Source organism: Doryrhamphus excisus, chromosome 8 (genome assembly GCF_030265055.1).
Source record: "Doryrhamphus excisus isolate RoL2022-K1 chromosome 8, RoL_Dexc_1.0, whole genome shotgun sequence".
NCBI lineage: Eukaryota > Metazoa > Chordata > Actinopteri > Syngnathiformes > Syngnathidae > Doryrhamphus > Doryrhamphus excisus.
Genome location: NC_080473.1, coordinates 10,122,563 through 10,140,226, shown reverse-complemented (window position 1 = coordinate 10,140,226; position 17,664 = coordinate 10,122,563). Strand labels below are relative to the sequence as shown.

At 42.7% G+C, this 17,664-nt stretch overlaps 21 non-coding genes and 7 pseudogenes across 21 annotated transcripts; 13 read left to right on the top strand and 15 right to left on the bottom strand.

The window, feature by feature from the left end:
• The first annotated feature begins 433 nt into the window (after positions 1 to 433).
• Positions 434 to 539, top strand: LOC131135178 (U6 spliceosomal RNA). Its single transcript, XR_009131568.1, has one exon. It is a non-coding gene; the product is annotated as a U6 spliceosomal RNA (small nuclear RNA).
• Positions 540 to 868: 329 nt separating this feature from the next.
• On the bottom strand, positions 869 to 974 carry LOC131135158 (U6 spliceosomal RNA). The gene has a single exon (XR_009131549.1). It is a non-coding gene; the product is annotated as a U6 spliceosomal RNA (small nuclear RNA).
• Positions 975 to 1,509: 535 nt separating this feature from the next.
• On the top strand, positions 1,510 to 1,615 carry LOC131135171 (U6 spliceosomal RNA). Its single transcript, XR_009131561.1, has one exon. It is a non-coding gene; the product is annotated as a U6 spliceosomal RNA (small nuclear RNA).
• Positions 1,616 to 1,980: 365 nt separating this feature from the next.
• On the bottom strand, positions 1,981 to 2,086 carry LOC131135160 (U6 spliceosomal RNA). The gene has a single exon (XR_009131551.1). It is a non-coding gene; the product is annotated as a U6 spliceosomal RNA (small nuclear RNA).
• A 458-nt stretch (positions 2,087 to 2,544) lies between these two features.
• LOC131135176 (U6 spliceosomal RNA) lies at positions 2,545 to 2,650 on the bottom strand. The gene has a single exon (XR_009131566.1). It is a non-coding gene; the product is annotated as a U6 spliceosomal RNA (small nuclear RNA).
• A 108-nt stretch (positions 2,651 to 2,758) lies between these two features.
• Positions 2,759 to 2,856, top strand: LOC131135191 (U6 spliceosomal RNA; annotated as a pseudogene).
• A 1,700-nt stretch (positions 2,857 to 4,556) lies between these two features.
• On the bottom strand, positions 4,557 to 4,662 carry LOC131135175 (U6 spliceosomal RNA). The gene has a single exon (XR_009131565.1). It is a non-coding gene; the product is annotated as a U6 spliceosomal RNA (small nuclear RNA).
• A 492-nt stretch (positions 4,663 to 5,154) lies between these two features.
• LOC131135170 (U6 spliceosomal RNA) lies at positions 5,155 to 5,260 on the top strand. Its single transcript, XR_009131560.1, has one exon. It is a non-coding gene; the product is annotated as a U6 spliceosomal RNA (small nuclear RNA).
• Positions 5,261 to 6,322: 1,062 nt separating this feature from the next.
• LOC131135195 (U6 spliceosomal RNA) lies at positions 6,323 to 6,434 on the bottom strand (annotated as a pseudogene).
• A 430-nt stretch (positions 6,435 to 6,864) lies between these two features.
• Positions 6,865 to 6,970, top strand: LOC131135157 (U6 spliceosomal RNA). Its single transcript, XR_009131548.1, has one exon. It is a non-coding gene; the product is annotated as a U6 spliceosomal RNA (small nuclear RNA).
• A 151-nt stretch (positions 6,971 to 7,121) lies between these two features.
• Positions 7,122 to 7,227, bottom strand: LOC131135180 (U6 spliceosomal RNA). The gene has a single exon (XR_009131570.1). It is a non-coding gene; the product is annotated as a U6 spliceosomal RNA (small nuclear RNA).
• A 373-nt stretch (positions 7,228 to 7,600) lies between these two features.
• Positions 7,601 to 7,706, top strand: LOC131135198 (U6 spliceosomal RNA). The gene has a single exon (XR_009131582.1). It is a non-coding gene; the product is annotated as a U6 spliceosomal RNA (small nuclear RNA).
• Position 7,707: 1 nt separating this feature from the next.
• LOC131135200 (U6 spliceosomal RNA) lies at positions 7,708 to 7,796 on the top strand (annotated as a pseudogene).
• Positions 7,797 to 8,132: 336 nt separating this feature from the next.
• Positions 8,133 to 8,238, bottom strand: LOC131135187 (U6 spliceosomal RNA). The gene has a single exon (XR_009131577.1). It is a non-coding gene; the product is annotated as a U6 spliceosomal RNA (small nuclear RNA).
• Positions 8,239 to 8,355: 117 nt separating this feature from the next.
• Positions 8,356 to 8,453, top strand: LOC131135189 (U6 spliceosomal RNA; annotated as a pseudogene).
• A 734-nt stretch (positions 8,454 to 9,187) lies between these two features.
• LOC131135186 (U6 spliceosomal RNA) lies at positions 9,188 to 9,293 on the top strand. The gene has a single exon (XR_009131576.1). It is a non-coding gene; the product is annotated as a U6 spliceosomal RNA (small nuclear RNA).
• A 324-nt stretch (positions 9,294 to 9,617) lies between these two features.
• LOC131135169 (U6 spliceosomal RNA) lies at positions 9,618 to 9,723 on the bottom strand. The gene has a single exon (XR_009131559.1). It is a non-coding gene; the product is annotated as a U6 spliceosomal RNA (small nuclear RNA).
• Positions 9,724 to 11,728: 2,005 nt separating this feature from the next.
• On the bottom strand, positions 11,729 to 11,834 carry LOC131135156 (U6 spliceosomal RNA). The gene has a single exon (XR_009131546.1). It is a non-coding gene; the product is annotated as a U6 spliceosomal RNA (small nuclear RNA).
• A 414-nt stretch (positions 11,835 to 12,248) lies between these two features.
• On the bottom strand, positions 12,249 to 12,354 carry LOC131135185 (U6 spliceosomal RNA). The gene has a single exon (XR_009131575.1). It is a non-coding gene; the product is annotated as a U6 spliceosomal RNA (small nuclear RNA).
• A 925-nt stretch (positions 12,355 to 13,279) lies between these two features.
• On the top strand, positions 13,280 to 13,385 carry LOC131135168 (U6 spliceosomal RNA). The gene has a single exon (XR_009131558.1). It is a non-coding gene; the product is annotated as a U6 spliceosomal RNA (small nuclear RNA).
• A 324-nt stretch (positions 13,386 to 13,709) lies between these two features.
• LOC131135183 (U6 spliceosomal RNA) lies at positions 13,710 to 13,815 on the bottom strand. Its single transcript, XR_009131573.1, has one exon. It is a non-coding gene; the product is annotated as a U6 spliceosomal RNA (small nuclear RNA).
• A 734-nt stretch (positions 13,816 to 14,549) lies between these two features.
• Positions 14,550 to 14,647, bottom strand: LOC131135188 (U6 spliceosomal RNA; annotated as a pseudogene).
• A 117-nt stretch (positions 14,648 to 14,764) lies between these two features.
• On the top strand, positions 14,765 to 14,870 carry LOC131135182 (U6 spliceosomal RNA). The gene has a single exon (XR_009131572.1). It is a non-coding gene; the product is annotated as a U6 spliceosomal RNA (small nuclear RNA).
• A 336-nt stretch (positions 14,871 to 15,206) lies between these two features.
• Positions 15,207 to 15,295, bottom strand: LOC131135199 (U6 spliceosomal RNA; annotated as a pseudogene).
• Position 15,296: 1 nt separating this feature from the next.
• LOC131135197 (U6 spliceosomal RNA) lies at positions 15,297 to 15,402 on the bottom strand. The gene has a single exon (XR_009131581.1). It is a non-coding gene; the product is annotated as a U6 spliceosomal RNA (small nuclear RNA).
• Positions 15,403 to 15,775: 373 nt separating this feature from the next.
• On the top strand, positions 15,776 to 15,881 carry LOC131135179 (U6 spliceosomal RNA). The gene has a single exon (XR_009131569.1). It is a non-coding gene; the product is annotated as a U6 spliceosomal RNA (small nuclear RNA).
• A 151-nt stretch (positions 15,882 to 16,032) lies between these two features.
• Positions 16,033 to 16,138, bottom strand: LOC131135155 (U6 spliceosomal RNA). The gene has a single exon (XR_009131545.1). It is a non-coding gene; the product is annotated as a U6 spliceosomal RNA (small nuclear RNA).
• Positions 16,139 to 16,568: 430 nt separating this feature from the next.
• LOC131135194 (U6 spliceosomal RNA) lies at positions 16,569 to 16,680 on the top strand (annotated as a pseudogene).
• Positions 16,681 to 17,664: the final 984 nt, after the last annotated feature.

The following is a 17,664-nucleotide window of genomic DNA, read 5'->3' as shown; positions in this document are numbered from 1 at the left end:
TTCTTAACTTTCTTAATCTTAAGTTACAACAAAGGACAGTTTGAGATGTACCAATTTGTGTGTAATGTACCAATTTGTGTGTAATGTGAAAACTGCTACTTTCCTCTTCAACAAGTCTGGGTCAGCCTAATAGTGGGAGGCACATGCAGTAGACTACAGTAGACTACAACAGTAGTCCTATGAGGAGGCGGAGCCCATAATGCGCTGACGTCACAAATATTTGCATTTGCATCAGCCCCGATCTGTCTCCCACACACTGCATTTCAAATTTCTATCTAAGCACCACTGGCTCTGGTTTCATATAAACAATTCCTCTATAAGCAACTGCATATACAAATGATTGCAGTCTATGAATAGCTCAAGATATCACCATGACTGTAAAGGTTGTCACAAAGGGCAGCCTACTTATACTGCGATTTTTCCTTGCACCAGTGCGCTACTTCGGTAACGCATATACTAAAATTGGAACGATACAGAGAAGATTAGCATGGCCCCTGCGCAAGGATGACACGCAAATTCGTGAAGCGTTCCTCATTTTCATATAATTTTTCTGTTTGTAGCACTTTCAATTTCATTATTGTTCAATATGACGCTCTTTGTGTTGGTTAAGGTACTACATTACCCATGAAGCTTAGTGCAGGAGGGTGCACGCGGACGAGAGGACATGCCAGTGTGTTGTACCGGACAAGCGGAAGTAAAGGAGTTGATACATGTTGCTGAACTCGGCAGCTCCTGTCATATGTTTAAAGGACGAACATAACACTCCTCGTGCACACACTCGCGGGTACCCTCATGCACTAAGCTTCATGGGTAATGTAGTACCCTAAACAACACAAGGAGTGTCATGTTGAAAAATATGATGATATAAAAAAATGAGGAACGCTTCACGAATTTGCGTGTCATCCTTGCGCAGGGGCCATGCTAATCTTCTCTGTATCGTTCCAATTTTAGTATATGCGTTACCGAAGTAGCGCACTTGAGCAAGGAAAAATTGCAGTATAAGTAGGCTGCCCTGTGCCAAGACCTCTACAGTCATGGTGGTCACTTGAGATATTCATAGACTGCAATCATCAGATTTCCATCCATCCATTTTTCTCTGGTAATGCGATGAAGCAGTGTGAGTAAGGAAGTCCAGAATACCCAGTCATAAATAATAATAAAAATAAAAATAATAATAATACATTTTATTTGTATAGCGCTTTTCAGAGTACTTAGAGACGCTTTATAGTAGAGAAAAAAAGAAATAGAGTTGAGTAAAAAGCGGAGCCCATTGTGAGCTGACGTCACTTGTATTTGCATATATTACCCGTCAGCCCAGATCCGTCTCCCACAGACTGTATTTAACGTTTCTATCTTAGCACTACTTGCTCTGGTTTTATATGAACAATTCCGCTATACGCAGCTGCATATACAGATGATTGCTGTCTATGAATATTTCAGTGGCTACCATGACTTTAAAAGTTACAAAAAAGGCAGCCTACTTATACTGCACATTTTCCTTCCTCAATTGCGCTACTTCGGTAACGCATATACTAAAATTGGAACGATACAGAGAAGATTAGCATGGCCCCTGCGCAAGGATGACACGCAAATTCGTGAAGCGTTCCTCATTTTAATATCATTTTTCTCTTTGCAGCACTTTCAATTTTATTATTGTTCAACATGACACTCCTTGTGTTGTTTAAGATACTACATTACCCATGAAGCTTAGTGTATGAGGGTACCCGCGAGTGTGTGCAGGAGGAGTGTTATGTTCGTCTTCAATCATATGACAGGAGCTGCCGAGTTCAGCAACATGTATCAACTCCTTTATTTCCGCTTGTCCGGTACAACACACTGGCATGTCCTCTAGTCCGCGTGCACCCTCCTGCACTAAGCTTCATTGGTAATGTAGTAACTTAACAAACACAAGGAGCATCATGTTGAAAAATATTATATAATAAAATATTATATAAAATAATTATATAAATAATATTACAGAAAAATGAGGAACGCTTCACGAATTTGCGTGTCATCCTTGCGCAGGGGCCATGCTAATCTTCTCTGTATCGTTCCAATTTTAGAATATGCGTTACCGAAGTAGCGCACTTGAGCAACGAAAAATTGCAGTATAAGTAGGCTGCCTTGTGCCATGACCGCTACAGTCATGGTGGACCAGGTTGTTCGCCTTGCACCAATCCACAAGGTGTTTCACTTCCTCCCTGTAAGCCAGTTCGTTGTTGTCCTGAATTAGTCCTGATTTTTTATTATTTATTTATGACTGGGAATTCTGGACTTCTTTTCTCACACTGCTTCATCGTATTACCAGAGAAAAATGGATGGATGTAAATCTATGTCAGGAGTGTTATGTTCGTCCTTTAAACATGACAGGAGCTGCCGAGTATCAACTCCTTTATTTCCGCTTGTCCGGTACAACACACTGGCATGTCCTCTAGTCCGCGTGCACACACTCGAGGGTACCCTCATACACTAAGCTTCATGGGTAATGTAGTACCTTAACCAACACAAGGAGCGTCATGTTGAAGAATTTGGTAGATGTGATAGTAAAATGAGGAACGCTTCACGAATTTGCGTGTCATCCTTGCGCAGGGGCCATGCTAATCTTCTCTGTATCGTTCCAATTTTAGTATATGCGTTACCGAAGTAGCGCATTAGAGCAAGGAAAAATTGCAGTATAAGTAGGCTGCCCTGTGCCAAGACCTCTACAGTCATGGTGAGATATTCATAGACTACAATCATCAGATTTCCATCCATCCATGCGGTAACGCATATACTAAAATTGGAACGATACAGAGAAGATTAGCATGGCCCCTGCGCAAGGATGACACGCAAATTCGTGAAGCGTTCCTCATTTTTCTGTTTGTAACACTTTCAATTTCGATAGATAGATAGATAGATAGATAGATAGATAGATAGATAGATAGATAGATAGATAGATAGATAGATAGATAGATAGATAGATAGATAGATAGATAGATAGATAGATAGATAGATAGATAGATAGATAGATAGATAGATAGATAGATAGATAGATAAATAGATAGATAGATAGATAGATAGATAGATAGATAGATAGATAGATAGATAGATAGATAGATAGATAGATAGATAGATAGATAGATTGATAGATTGATAGATTGATAGATTGATAGATTGATAGATAGATTGATAGATTGATAGATAGATTGATAGATAGATTGATTGATTGATTGTTCTACAGTGGATGCTGCAGAGCCTTCTCCCCGACACCAGGTGAGAAAACAGTCCATGCTGGGGGTGTGTGGGGTCAGAGTAGATCCGACGTGCTCTTGATATGCAGCGGCTGTTTGCTATGTCCTTAATGGGGGGGAGCGGGGTCCCAATGATCTTCTCTGCTGTCGTCACCACTGTCTGCAGTAACATCCAGTCCGAGGCCTTGCAGCTCCCAGACCAGACGGAGATGGAGCTGGTCGGCAGGCTCTCGATGGTCCCTCTGTAGAAAGTGGTCAGGATAGGAGGGGAGAGGGAGGCTTTTCTCATCCGCCGCAGGAAGTGCAGTCGCTGCTGTGCCTTCTTTGCCAGAGAGGAGGCGTGGAGTGACCAGCCGAGGTTGTCTGTGATATGCACCCCCAAGTACTTGGTTGCGCTCACAACTTCTACGGCTGTGTCGTTGATGCAGAGTGGAGTGTGGCTGGGTCTGGATCTCCTGAAGTCAACCATGATCTCTTTTGTTTTGTCAACATTCAGGACCAGGTTGTTCGCCTTGCACCAATCCACAAGGTGTTTCACTTCCTCCCTGTAAGCCAGTTTGTTGTTGTCCTGAATGAGGCCCACAACTGTTGTGTTCTCCAGGTGCTGCAGGCTCAGGTGGAGAGCAGTGGAGATGGCGTCCTCAGTGATATGGTCCTCTCGAAGCATTTCATGAGGGTGGATGTAAGTGCAATGGGCCGAAAGTTGTTTAGACATGTGATTCATGATTTCTTGGGCACTGGAATTGGGCTCTAAGCTTCATGGGTAATGTAGTACCTTAACAAACACAAGGAGCATCATGTTGAAAAATATGATAGATATTATCTATATAATGGATGTAAATGGATGTAAATCTATCTAAATGGATGTAAATCTATCTCAGGAGTGTTATGTTCGTCCTTTAAACATATGACAGGAGCTGCCGAGTATCAACTCCTTTATTTCCGCTGCCCTGTACAAAGACCTCTGCAGTCATGGTGGTCACTCGAGCGCTATACAAATAAAAAGTATTATTATTATTTATTTATGACTGGGAATTCTGGACTTCTTTTCCCACACTGCTTCATCGTATTACCAGAGAAAAATGGATGGATGTAAATCTATGTCAGGAGTGTTATGTTCGTCCTTTAAACATATGACAGGAGCTGCAGAGTTCAGCAACATGTATCAACTCCTTTATTTCCGCTTGTCCGGTACAACACACTGGCATGTCCTCTAGTCCACATGCACACACTCGAGGGTACCCTCATATACTAAGCTTCATGGGTAATGTAGTACCTTAACCAACACAAGGAGCGTCATGTTGAAGAATTTGGTAGATATGATATTAAAATGAGGAACGCTTCACGAATTTGCGTGTCATCCTTGCGCAGGGGCCATGCTAATCTTCTCTGTATCGTTCCAATTTTAGTATATGCGTTACCGAAGTAGCGCACTGGGGCAAGGAAAAATTGCAGTATAAGTAGGCTGCCCTGTGCCAAGACCTCTACAGTCATGGTGGTCACTTGAGATATTCATAGACTGCAATCATCAGATTTCCATCCATCCAATTTTCTCTGGTAATGCGATGAAGCAGTGTGAGTCAGGAAGTCCAGAATTCCCAGTCATACATAAATAATAATGTTACATTTTATTCGTATAGTGCGTTTCAGAGTAGTTAAAGATGCTTTACAGTAGAAAAAAAGAAATAAAAATATAGTTGAGTAAATATCATTTTTCTGTTTGTAACACTTTAAATGTCATTATTTTTCAATATGATGCAACTTGTGTTGGTTAAGGTACTACATTACCCATGAAGCTTAGTGCAGGAGGGTGCACGCAGACGAGAGGACATGCCAGTGTGTTGTGCCGGACAAGCGGGACCATGACTGTAGAGATCTTGGCAGAGGGAAGCCTACTTATACTGCATTTTTTCTTAGCTTCAGTGCGCTACTTCGGTAACGCATATACTAAAATTGGAACGATACAGAGAAGATTAGCATGGCCCCTGCGCAAGGATGACACGCAAATTCGTGAAGCGTTCCTCATTTTAATATCATTTTTCTGTTTGCAACACTTTCGATTTCATTGGATAGACAGATAGACAGATAGACAGATAGACAGATAGACAGATAGATAGATAGATAGATAGACTTTCTTTATTGTCATTGCACAATAACACAGCAGTGAAATTGCCAACGAAATGTCGTTGCCTGGCTCCCGGATAATAACAAATAATAGTGTGGAGAATAAATAGATGACATCAGATATGAACAATGTACAGCAAAAACAGTAATTTGTACAAATAATTTAGAATAAATAATAATAATTTAAAGTTTTGGTTGTGCGTATGGGCAGGTAGAGGGGCTTATGTGGCATTGAGCAGTCTGATGGCCAGGGGGAAGTAGCTCTCTAAACCTGGTTGTTCTACAGCAGATGCTGCAGAGCCTTCTCCTCGACACCAGGCGAGAAAACAGTCCATGCTGGGGGTGTGTGGGGTCAGAGTAGATCCGACGTGCTCTTGATATGCAGCGGCTGTTTGCTGCGTATCAAAGCATTTCGAAGCATTTCATGATGGTGGATGTAAGTGCAATGGGCCGAAAGTCGTTTAGACATGTGATGGTTCATGTGATGATTTCTTGCGCACTGGAATTATTGTGGCAGACTTGAAACACGGGGGGGACGACAGCCTGGGCCAGTGAGGTTCAACATGACGCTCCTTGTACCGCGCCTCACGCCCAAAGACAGCTGGGATAGGCTCCAGCACCCCCGCGACCCTCGTGAGGAAAAGCGGTAGAAAATGAATGAATGATGCTCCTTGTGGTGGTTAAGGTGCTCCATTACCCATGAAGCTTAGTGCAGGAGGGTGCACACGGACGAGAGAACATGCTAGTGTGTTGTACCGGACAAGCGGATATAAAGGAGTTGATACATGTTGCTGAACTCGGCAGCTCCTGTCATATGTTTAAAGGACGAACATAACACTCCTCGTGCACACACTCGCGGGTATCCTAGGGCACTAAGCTTCATGGGTAATGTAGTACCTTAACCAACACAAGTAGCGTCATGTTGAACAATAATGAAATTGAAAGTGTTACAAACAGAAAAATGATGGTAAAATGAGGAACGCTTCACGAATTTGCGTGTCATCCTTGCGCAGGGGCCATGCTAATCTTCTCTGTATCGTTCCAGTATATGTTTTAGTATATGCGTTACCGAAGTAGCGCACTGGAAAAAGGAAAAATTGCAGTATAAGTAGGCTACCCTGTGCCAAGACCTCTACAGTCATGGTCCGCTTGAAATAATACAGTTGAGTAAAACAGAGTAAACGATGCATTGAAATACAATATCCATATATTCATTCAGAACTAAAACAAGGCTAAAAGCAGGGCGGGCGCAGCAGTCAGGTATATTTTAGTTCTTTGAGGGTTTTGGATGTTGTACTGTAAAGAATACTGTTGCAGTAGTCGATTCCGGATGTGATAACTGCATGGATCATGAATGTCAACTTTCTCTACAATTCTACAATTTTAGTATATGCGTTACCGCATGGATATCTGATGATTGCAGTCTATGAATATCTCAAGTGACCACCATGACTGTAGAGGTCTTGGTACAGGGCGGCCTACTTATACTGCAATTTTTCCTTGCCCCAGTGCGCTACTTCGGTAACGCATATACTAAAATTGGAACGATACAGAGAAGATTAGCATGGCCCCTGCGCAAGGATGACACGCAAATTCGTGAAGCGTTCCTCATTTTTCTATAATATCTATCATATTTTTCAACATGATGCTGCTTGTGTTTGTTAAGTTACTATATTACCCATAAAGCTTAGTGCAGGATGGCGCATGCGGACTAGAGGACATGCAAGTGTGTTGTACCGGACAAGCGGAAGTTGAAAAATATGATATCAAAATGAGGAACGCTTCACGAATTTGCGTGTCATCCTTGCGCAGGGGCCATGCTAATCTTCTCTGTATCGTTCCAATTTTAGTATATGCGTTACCGAAGTAGCGCAACGGAGAAGGGAAAAATTGCAGTATAAGTAGGCTGCCCTCTGCTGAGACCTCTACAGTCATGGTGGTCACTTGAAATATTCATAGACTGCAATCATCTGTATGTGTAGCTGCTTATAGAGGAATTGTAGAGAAAGTTGACATTCATGATCCATGCATTTATCACATCCGGAATCGACTACTGCAACAGTATTCTTTATGGTACAACATCCAAAAATGCACGGATCATGGATGTCAACTTTCTCTACAATTCCTTTATAAGCAGCTGCACATACAGATGATTGCAGTCTATGAATATTTCAAGTGACCACCATGACTGTAGAGGTCTTGGAAGAAGGCAGCCTACTTATACTGCAAATTTTCCTTGACTAAATGCGCTACTTCGGTAACGCATATACTAAAATTGGAACGATACAGAGAAGATTAGCATGGCCTTGGTACAGGGCAGCCTACTTATACTGCGATTTTTCTGTGCTTTGTTGTGCTACTAAGGTAACACATATACTAAAATTGGAACGATATAGAGAAGATCAGCATGGCTCGCAAATTCGTGAAGCATTCCTCATTTTACTATCATTTTTCTGTTTGTAACACTTTCAATTTCATTATTGTTCAACATGACGCTACTTGTCTTGTTAATGTACTACATTACCCATGAAGCTTAGTGCAGGAGGGTGCACGCGGACTAGAGGACAACACATGCCAGTGTGTTGTACCGGACAAGCGGAAATAAAGGAGTTGATACATGTTGCTGAACTCGGCAGCTCCTGTCATATGATGAAAGATGAACATAACACTCCTCGTGCACACACTCGCGGGTACCCTCACGCACTAAGCTTCATGGGTAATGTAGTACCTTAACAAACACAAGGCGCATCATGTTGAAAAATATTATAGATATGATATCAAAATGAGGAACGCTTCACGAATTTGCGTGTCATCCTTGCGCAGGGGCCATGCTAATCTTCTCTGTATCGTTCCAATTTTAGTATATGCGTTACCGAAGTAGCGCATTTGGTCAAGGAAAAATTGCAGTATAAGTAGGCAGCCCTTGTGCCAAGACCTCTACAGTCATGGTGGTCACTTGAGATATTCATAGACTGCAATCATCAGATTTCCATCCATCCATGCGGTAACGCATATACTAAAATTGGAACGATACAGAGAAGATTAGCATGGCCCCTGCGCAAGGATGACACGCAAATTCGAGAAGCGTTCCTCATTTTTATATCATTTTTTGTTTGTAACACTTTCGATTTCATGATTTTTCAACATGACGCTCCTTGTGTTGGTTAAGGTACTACATTACCCATAGAGATTTGTACCCAGGCGTGTGTGCACGCGGACTAGAGGACATGCCAGTGTGTTGTACCGGACAAGCGGAAATAAAGGAGTTGATACATGTTGCTGAACTCGGCAGCTCCTGTCATATGTTTAAAGGACGAACATAACACTCCTGACATAGATTTCCATCCATCCATTTTTCTCTGGTAATGCGATGAAGCAGTGTGAGTAAGGAAGTCCAGAATTCCCTGTCATAAATAATAATAATACATTTTATTTGTATAGCGCTTTTCAGAGTACTTAGAGACGCTTTATAGTAGAGAAAAAAAGAAATGATAGAGTTGAGTAAAAACTGAGTAAACGATGCATTAAATTACAATATCCATACATTCGTTCAGAGCTAAAACAAGACTAAAAGCGGGGCGGGGCGCAGCAGTCAGGTATATTGTAGTTCGTTGAGGGTTTTGGATGTTGTATCGTAAAGAATACTGTTGCAGTAGTCGATTCCGGATGTGATAAATGCATGGATCATGAATGTCAACTTTCTCTACAATTCCTCTATAAGCAGCTGCACATACAGATGATTGCAGTCTATGAATATTTCAAGTGGCCACCATGACTGTAGAGGTCTTGGAAGAAGGCAGCCTACTTATACTGCAATTTTTCCTTGCCCCAGTGCGCTACTTCGGTAACGCATATACTAAAATTGGAACGATACAGAGAAGATTAGCATGGCCCCTGCGCAAGGATGACACGCAAATTCGTGAAGCGTTCCTCATTTTGATATCATATCTATCGTATTTTTCAACATGACGCTCCTTGTGTTACTACATTACCCATGAAGCTTAGTGCATGAGGGTACTCACGATTGTGTGCACGAGGAGTGTTATGTTCGTCCTTTAATCATATGACAGGAGCTGCCGAGTTCAGCAACATGTATCAACTCCTTTATTTCCGTTTGTCTGGTACAACACACTGGCATGTCCTCTCGTACGCGTGCACCCTCCTGCACTAAGCTTCATGGGTAATGTAGTACCTTAACCAAAACAAGGAGCATCATGTTGAAGAATAATGAAATTGAAAGTGCTGCTAAGAGAAAAATGATATTAAAATGAGGAACGCTTCACGAATTTGCGTGTCATCCTTGCGCAGGGGCCATGCTAATCTTCTCTGTATCGTTCCAATTTTAGTATATGCGTTACCGAAGTAGCGCATTTGGTCAAGGAAAATTTGCAGTATAAGTAGGCTGCCTTCTTCCAAGACCTCTACAGTCATGGTGGTCACTTGAAATATTCATAGACCGCAATCATCTGTATGTGTAGCTGCTTATAGAGGAATTGTAGAGAAAGTTGACATTCATGATCCATGCATTTATCACATCCGGAATCGACTACTGCAACAGTATTCTTTACAGTACAACATCCAAAACCCTCAACGAACTACAATATACCTGACTGCTGCGCCCCGCCCCGCCCCGCTTTTAGTCTTGTTTTAGCTCTGAATGAATGTATGGATATTGTATTTCGTCGTTTACTCTGTTTTTACTCAACTCTATTATTTTACTTTTTTTTTATTACTTTTTTTCTCTACTATAAAGTGTCTCTAAGTACTCTGAAAAGCGCTATACAAATAAAATGTATTATTATTATCATTTATGACTGGGAATTGGAGAAGAGAAACTGGAGCACCTGGAGAAGAGAAACACCCATGTACGGATGCTGTTCCTGGACTTCAGCTCAGCATTCAACACGATCATCCCCCAGGACCTGGTATGCAAGTTGGAGCCGCTGGGCCTCAAGACCTTCCTGTGCAACTGGCTGCTTGACTTCCTCACGAATAGAACCCAGTTTGTCAGAGTGGGTAACAACACATCCAGCGTCATCTCCCTGAACACCAGCTCACCCCAGGGATGTGTTCTGAGCCCCCTGTTGTTTACCCTGATAACCCATGACTGTCGCACCAAAAACAGCAGTAACCACATCCTGAAGTACGCGGACGACACAACAGTTGTGGGCCTCATTCAGGACAACAACAAACTGGCTTACAGGGAGGAAGTGAAACACCTTGTGGATTGGTGCAAGGCGAACAACCTGGTCCTGAACGGTGACAAAACAAAAGAGATCATCGTCGACTTCAGGAGATCCAGGCCCAGCCACATTCCACTCTGCATCAACGACACAGCCGTAGACGTTGTGAGCGCAACCAAGTACTTGTACTCACAGACAACCTCGGCTGGTCACTCCACGCCGCCTCTCTGGCAAAGAAGGCACAGCAGCGACTGCACTTCCTGCGGTGGATGAGAAGAGCCTCCCTCTCCCCTCCTATCCTGACCACTTTCTACAGAGGGACCATCAAGAGCCTGCTGACCAGCTCCATCTCCGTCTGGTCTGGGAGCTGCAAGGCCTCGGACTGGATGCGTATCAAGAGCACATCAGATCTACTCTGACCCCACACACCCCCAGCATGGACTGTTTTCTCGCCTGGCGTCGGGGAGAAGGCTTTGCAGCATCCGCTGTAGAAAAACCAGGTTTTGAGACAATTACTTCCCCCTGGCCATCAGACTGCTCAATGCAAAATAAGCCCATCTACCTGCCCACACGCACAACCAAAACTTTAAATTATTATTATTTATTCTAAATTATTTGTGCAAATTACTGTTTGTACTGTGTCTATCTATCTATCTATCTATTGAAATTGAAAGTGTTACAAACAGAAAAATGCGGAAGGGAGATGACGCTGGATGTGTTGTTGCCCACTCTGACAAACTGGGTTCTATTCGTGAGGAAGTCAAGCAGCCAGTTGCACAGGAAGGTCTTGAGGCCCAGCGGCTCCAACTTGCATACCAGGTCCTGGGGGATGATCGTGTTGAATGCTGAGCTGAAGTCCAGGAACAGCATCCGTACATGGGTGTTTCTCTTCTCCAGGTGCTCCAGGCTCAGGTGGAGAGCAGTGGAGATGGCGTCCTCAGTGGAGCGGTTTGGCTGGTATGCGAATTTGAACGGGTCAAGTGATGGGGGGAGTATGGAGGTGATATGGTCTTTAACCACCCTCACGAAGCATTTCACGATGGTGGATGTAAGCGCAATGGGCTGAAAGTTGTTTAGACATGTGATGGATGATTTCTTGGGCAGTGGAATTGGGCACTAAGCTTCATGGGTAATGTAGTACCTTAACAAACACAAGGAGCATCATGTTGAAAAATATGATAGATATTATAGAAAAATGAGGAACGCTTCACGAATTTGCGTGTCATCCTTGCGCAGGGGCCATGCTAATCTTCTCTGTATCGTTCCAATTTTAGTATATGCGTTACCGAAGTAGCGCATTTGGGCAAGGAAAAATTGCAGTATAAGTAGGCTGCCCTGTACAAAGACCTCTACAGTCATGGTGGTCACTCGAGCGCTATACAAATAAAAAGTATTATTATTATTTATTTATGACTGGGAATTCTGGACTTCTTTTCTCACACTGCTTCATCGTATTACCAGAGAAAAATGGATGGATGTAAATCTATGTCAGGAGTGTTATGTTCGTCCTTTAAACATATGACAGGAGCTGCCGAGTTCAGCAACATGTATCAACTCCTTTATTTCCGCTTGTCCGGTACAACACACTGGCATGTCCTCTAGTCCGCATGCACACACTCGAGGGTACCCTTATATACTAAGCTTCATGAGTAATGTAGTACCTTAACCAACACAAGGAGCGTCATGTTGAAAAATACGATAGATATGATATCAAAATGAGGAACGCTTCACGAATTTGCGTGTCATCCTTGCGCAGGGGCCATGCTAATCTTCTCTGTATCGTTCCAATTTTAGTATATGCGTTACCGAAGTAGCGCACTGGAGTAAGGAAAAATTGCAGTATAAGTAGGCTGGCCTCTGCCAAGACCTCTACAGTCATGGTCCGCTTGTCCGGCACAACACGTCCGCGTGCACCCTCATGCACTAAGCTTCATGGGTAATGTAGTACCTTATCCAAAACAAGGAGCGTCATATTGAACAATAATGAAATTGAAAGTGCTACAAACAGAAAAATGACAGTCATGGGTTATCAGGGTAAACAACAGGGGGCTCAGAACACATCCCTGGGGTGAGCCGGTGTTCAGGGAGATGACGCTGGATGTGATGTTGCCCACTCTGACAAACTGGGTTCTATTCGTGACGAAGTCAAGCAGCCAGTTGCACAGGGAGGTCTCCAACTTGCATACCAGGTCCTGGGGGATGATCGTGTTGAATGCTGAGCTGAAGTCCAGGAACAGCATCCGTACATGGGTGTTTCTCTTCTCCAGGTGCTCCAGTTTCTCTTCTCCAATTCCCAGTCATAAATGATAATAATAATACATTTTATTTGTATAGCGCTTTTCAGAGTACTTAGAGACACTTTATAGTAGAGAAAAAAAGTAATAAAAAAAAAGTAAAATAATAGAGTTGAGTAAAAACAGAGTAAACGACGAAATACAATATCCATACATTCATTCAGAGCTAAAACAAGACTAAAAGCGGGGCGGGGCGGGGCGCAGCAGTCAGGTATATTGTAGTTCGTTGAGGGTTTTGGATGTTGTACTGTAAAGAATACTGTTGCAGTAGTCGATTCCGGATGTGATAAATGCATGGATCATGAATGTCAACTTTCTCTACAATTCCTCTATAAGCAGCTACACATACAGATGATTGCGGTCTATGAATATTTCAAGTGACCACCATGACTGTAGAGGTCTTGGAAGAAGGCAGCCTACTTATACTGCAAATTTTCCTTGACCAAATGCGCTACTTCGGTAACGCATATACTAAAATTGGAACGATACAGAGAAGATTAGCATGGCCCCTGCGCAAGGATGACACGCAAATTCGTGAAGCGTTCCTCATTTTAATATCATTTTTCTCTTAGCAGCACTTTCAATTTCATTATTCTTCAACATGATGCTCCTTGTTTTGGTTAAGGTACTACATTACCCATGAAGCTTAGTGCAGGAGGGTGCACGCGTACGAGAGGACATGCCAGTGTGTTGTACCAGACAAACGGAAATAAAGGAGTTGATACATGTTGCTGAACTCGGCAGCTCCTGTCATATGATTAAAGGACGAACATAACACTCCTCGTGCACACAATCGTGAGTACCCTCATGCACTAAGCTTCATGGGTAATGTAGTAACACAAGGAGCGTCATGTTGAAAAATACGATAGATATGATATCAAAATGAGGAACGCTTCACGAATTTGCGTGTCATCCTTGCGCAGGGGCCATGCTAATCTTCTCTGTATCGTTCCAATTTTAGTATATGCGTTACCGAAGTAGCGCACTGGGGCAAGGAAAAATTGCAGTATAAGTAGGCTGCCTTCTTCCAAGACCTCTACAGTCATGGTGGCCACTTGAAATATTCATAGACTGCAATCATCTGTATGTGCAGCTGCTTATAGAGGAATTGTAGAGAAAGTTGACATTCATGATCCATGCATTTATCACATCCGGAATCGACTACTGCAACAGTATTCTTTACGATACAACATCCAAAACCCTCAACGAACTACAATATACCTGACTGCTGCGCCCCGCCCCGCTTTTAGTCTTGTTTTAGCTCTGAACGAATGTATGGATATTGTAATTTAATGCATCGTTTACTCAGTTTTTACTCAACTCTATCATTTCTTTTTTTCTCTACTATAAAGCGTCTCTAAGTACTCTGAAAAGCGCTATACAAATAAAATGTATTATTATTATTTATGACAGGGAATTCTGGACTTCCTTACTCACACTGCTTCATCGCATTACCAGAGAAAAATGGATGGATGGAAATCTATGTCAGGAGTGTTATGTTCGTCCTTTAAACATATGACAGGAGCTGCCGAGTTCAGCAACATGTATCAACTCCTTTATTTCCGCTTGTCCGGTACAACACACTGGCATGTCCTCTAGTCCGCGTGCACACACGCCTGGGTACAAATCTCTATGGGTAATGTAGTACCTTAACCAACACAAGGAGCGTCATGTTGAAAAATCATGAAATCGAAAGTGTTACAAACAAAAAATGATATAAAAATGAGGAACGCTTCTCGAATTTGCGTGTCATCCTTGCGCAGGGGCCATGCTAATCTTCTCTGTATCGTTCCAATTTTAGTATATGCGTTACCGCATGGATGGATGGAAATCTGATGATTGCAGTCTATGAATATCTCAAGTGACCACCATGACTGTAGAGGTCTTGGCACAAGGGCTGCCTACTTATACTGCAATTTTTCCTTGACCAAATGCGCTACTTCGGTAACGCATATACTAAAATTGGAACGATACAGAGAAGATTAGCATGGCCCCTGCGCAAGGATGACACGCAAATTCGTGAAGCGTTCCTCATTTTGATATCATATCTATAATATTTTTCAACATGATGCGCCTTGTGTTTGTTAAGGTACTACATTACCCATGAAGCTTAGTGCGTGAGGGTACCCGCGAGTGTGTGCACGAGGAGTGTTATGTTCATCTTTCATCATATGACAGGAGCTGCCGAGTTCAGCAACATGTATCAACTCCTTTATTTCCGCTTGTCCGGTACAACACACTGGCATGTGTTGTCCTCTAGTCCGCGTGCACCCTCCTGCACTAAGCTTCATGGGTAATGTAGTACATTAACAAGACAAGTAGCGTCATGTTGAACAATAATGAAATTGAAAGTGTTACAAACAGAAAAATGATAGTAAAATGAGGAATGCTTCACGAATTTGCGAGCCATGCTGATCTTCTCTATATCGTTCCAATTTTAGTATATGTGTTACCTTAGTAGCACAACAAAGCACAGAAAAATCGCAGTATAAGTAGGCTGCCCTGTACCAAGGCCATGCTAATCTTCTCTGTATCGTTCCAATTTTAGTATATGCGTTACCGAAGTAGCGCATTTAGTCAAGGAAAATTTGCAGTATAAGTAGGCTGCCTTCTTCCAAGACCTCTACAGTCATGGTGGTCACTTGAAATATTCATAGACTGCAATCATCTGTATGTGCAGCTGCTTATAAAGGAATTGTAGAGAAAGTTGACATCCATGATCCGTGCATTTTTGGATGTTGTACCATAAAGAATACTGTTGCAGTAGTCGATTCCGGATGTGATAAATGCATGGATCATGAATGTCAACTTTCTCTACAATTCCTCTATAAGCAGCTACACATACAGATGATTGCAGTCTATGAATATTTCAAGTGACCACCATGACTGTAGAGGTCTCAGCAGAGGGCAGCCTACTTATACTGCAATTTTTCCCTTCTCCGTTGCGCTACTTCGGTAACGCATATACTAAAATTGGAACGATACAGAGAAGATTAGCATGGCCCCTGCGCAAGGATGACACGCAAATTCGTGAAGCGTTCCTCATTTTGATATCATATTTTTCAACTTCCGCTTGTCCGGTACAACACACTTGCATGTCCTCTAGTCCGCATGCGCCATCCTGCACTAAGCTTTATGGGTAATATAGTAACTTAACAAACACAAGCAGCATCATGTTGAAAAATATGATAGATATTATAGAAAAATGAGGAACGCTTCACGAATTTGCGTGTCATCCTTGCGCAGGGGCCATGCTAATCTTCTCTGTATCGTTCCAATTTTAGTATATGCGTTACCGAAGTAGCGCACTGGGGCAAGGAAAAATTGCAGTATAAGTAGGCCGCCCTGTACCAAGACCTCTACAGTCATGGTGGTCACTTGAGATATTCATAGACTGCAATCATCAGATATCCATGCGGTAACGCATATACTAAAATTGTAGAATTGTAGAGAAAGTTGACATTCATGATCCATGCAGTTATCACATCCGGAATCGACTACTGCAACAGTATTCTTTACAGTACAACATCCAAAACCCTCAAAGAACTAAAATATACCTGACTGCTGCGCCCGCCCTGCTTTTAGCCTTGTTTTAGTTCTGAATGAATATATGGATATTGTATTTCAATGCATCGTTTACTCTGTTTTACTCAACTGTATTATTTCAAGCGGACCATGACTGTAGAGGTCTTGGCACAGGGTAGCCTACTTATACTGCAATTTTTCCTTTTTCCAGTGCGCTACTTCGGTAACGCATATACTAAAACATATACTGGAACGATACAGAGAAGATTAGCATGGCCCCTGCGCAAGGATGACACGCAAATTCGTGAAGCGTTCCTCATTTTACCATCATTTTTCTGTTTGTAACACTTTCAATTTCATTATTGTTCAACATGACGCTACTTGTGTTGGTTAAGGTACTACATTACCCATGAAGCTTAGTGCCCTAGGATACCCGCGAGTGTGTGCACGAGGAGTGTTATGTTCGTCCTTTAAACATATGACAGGAGCTGCCGAGTTCAGCAACATGTATCAACTCCTTTATATCCGCTTGTCCGGTACAACACACTAGCATGTTCTCTCGTCCGTGTGCACCCTCCTGCACTAAGCTTCATGGGTAATGGAGCACCTTAACCACCACAAGGAGCATCATTCATTCATTTTCTACCGCTTTTCCTCACGAGGGTCGCGGGGGTGCTGGAGCCTATCCCAGCTGTCTTTGGGCGTGAGGCGCGGTACAAGGAGCGTCATGTTGAACCTCACTGGCCCAGGCTGTCGTCCCCCCCGTGTTTCAAGTCTGCCACAATAATTCCAGTGCGCAAGAAATCATCACATGAACCATCACATGTCTAAACGACTTTCGGCCCATTGCACTTACATCCACCATCATGAAATGCTTCGAAATGCTTTGATACGCAGCAAACAGCCGCTGCATATCAAGAGCACGTCGGATCTACTCTGACCCCACACACCCCCAGCATGGACTGTTTTCTCGCCTGGTGTCGAGGAGAAGGCTCTGCAGCATCTGCTGTAGAACAACCAGGTTTAGAGAGCTACTTCCCCCTGGCCATCAGACTGCTCAATGCCACATAAGCCCCTCTACCTGCCCATACGCACAACCAAAACTTTAAATTATTATTATTTATTCTAAATTATTTGTACAAATTACTGTTTTTGCTGTACATTGTTCATATCTGATGTCATCTATTTATTCTCCACACTATTATTTGTTATTATCCGGGAGCCAGGCAACGACATTTCGTTGGCAATTTCACTGCTGTGTTATTGTGCAATGACAATAAAGAAAGTCTATCTATCTATCTATCTATC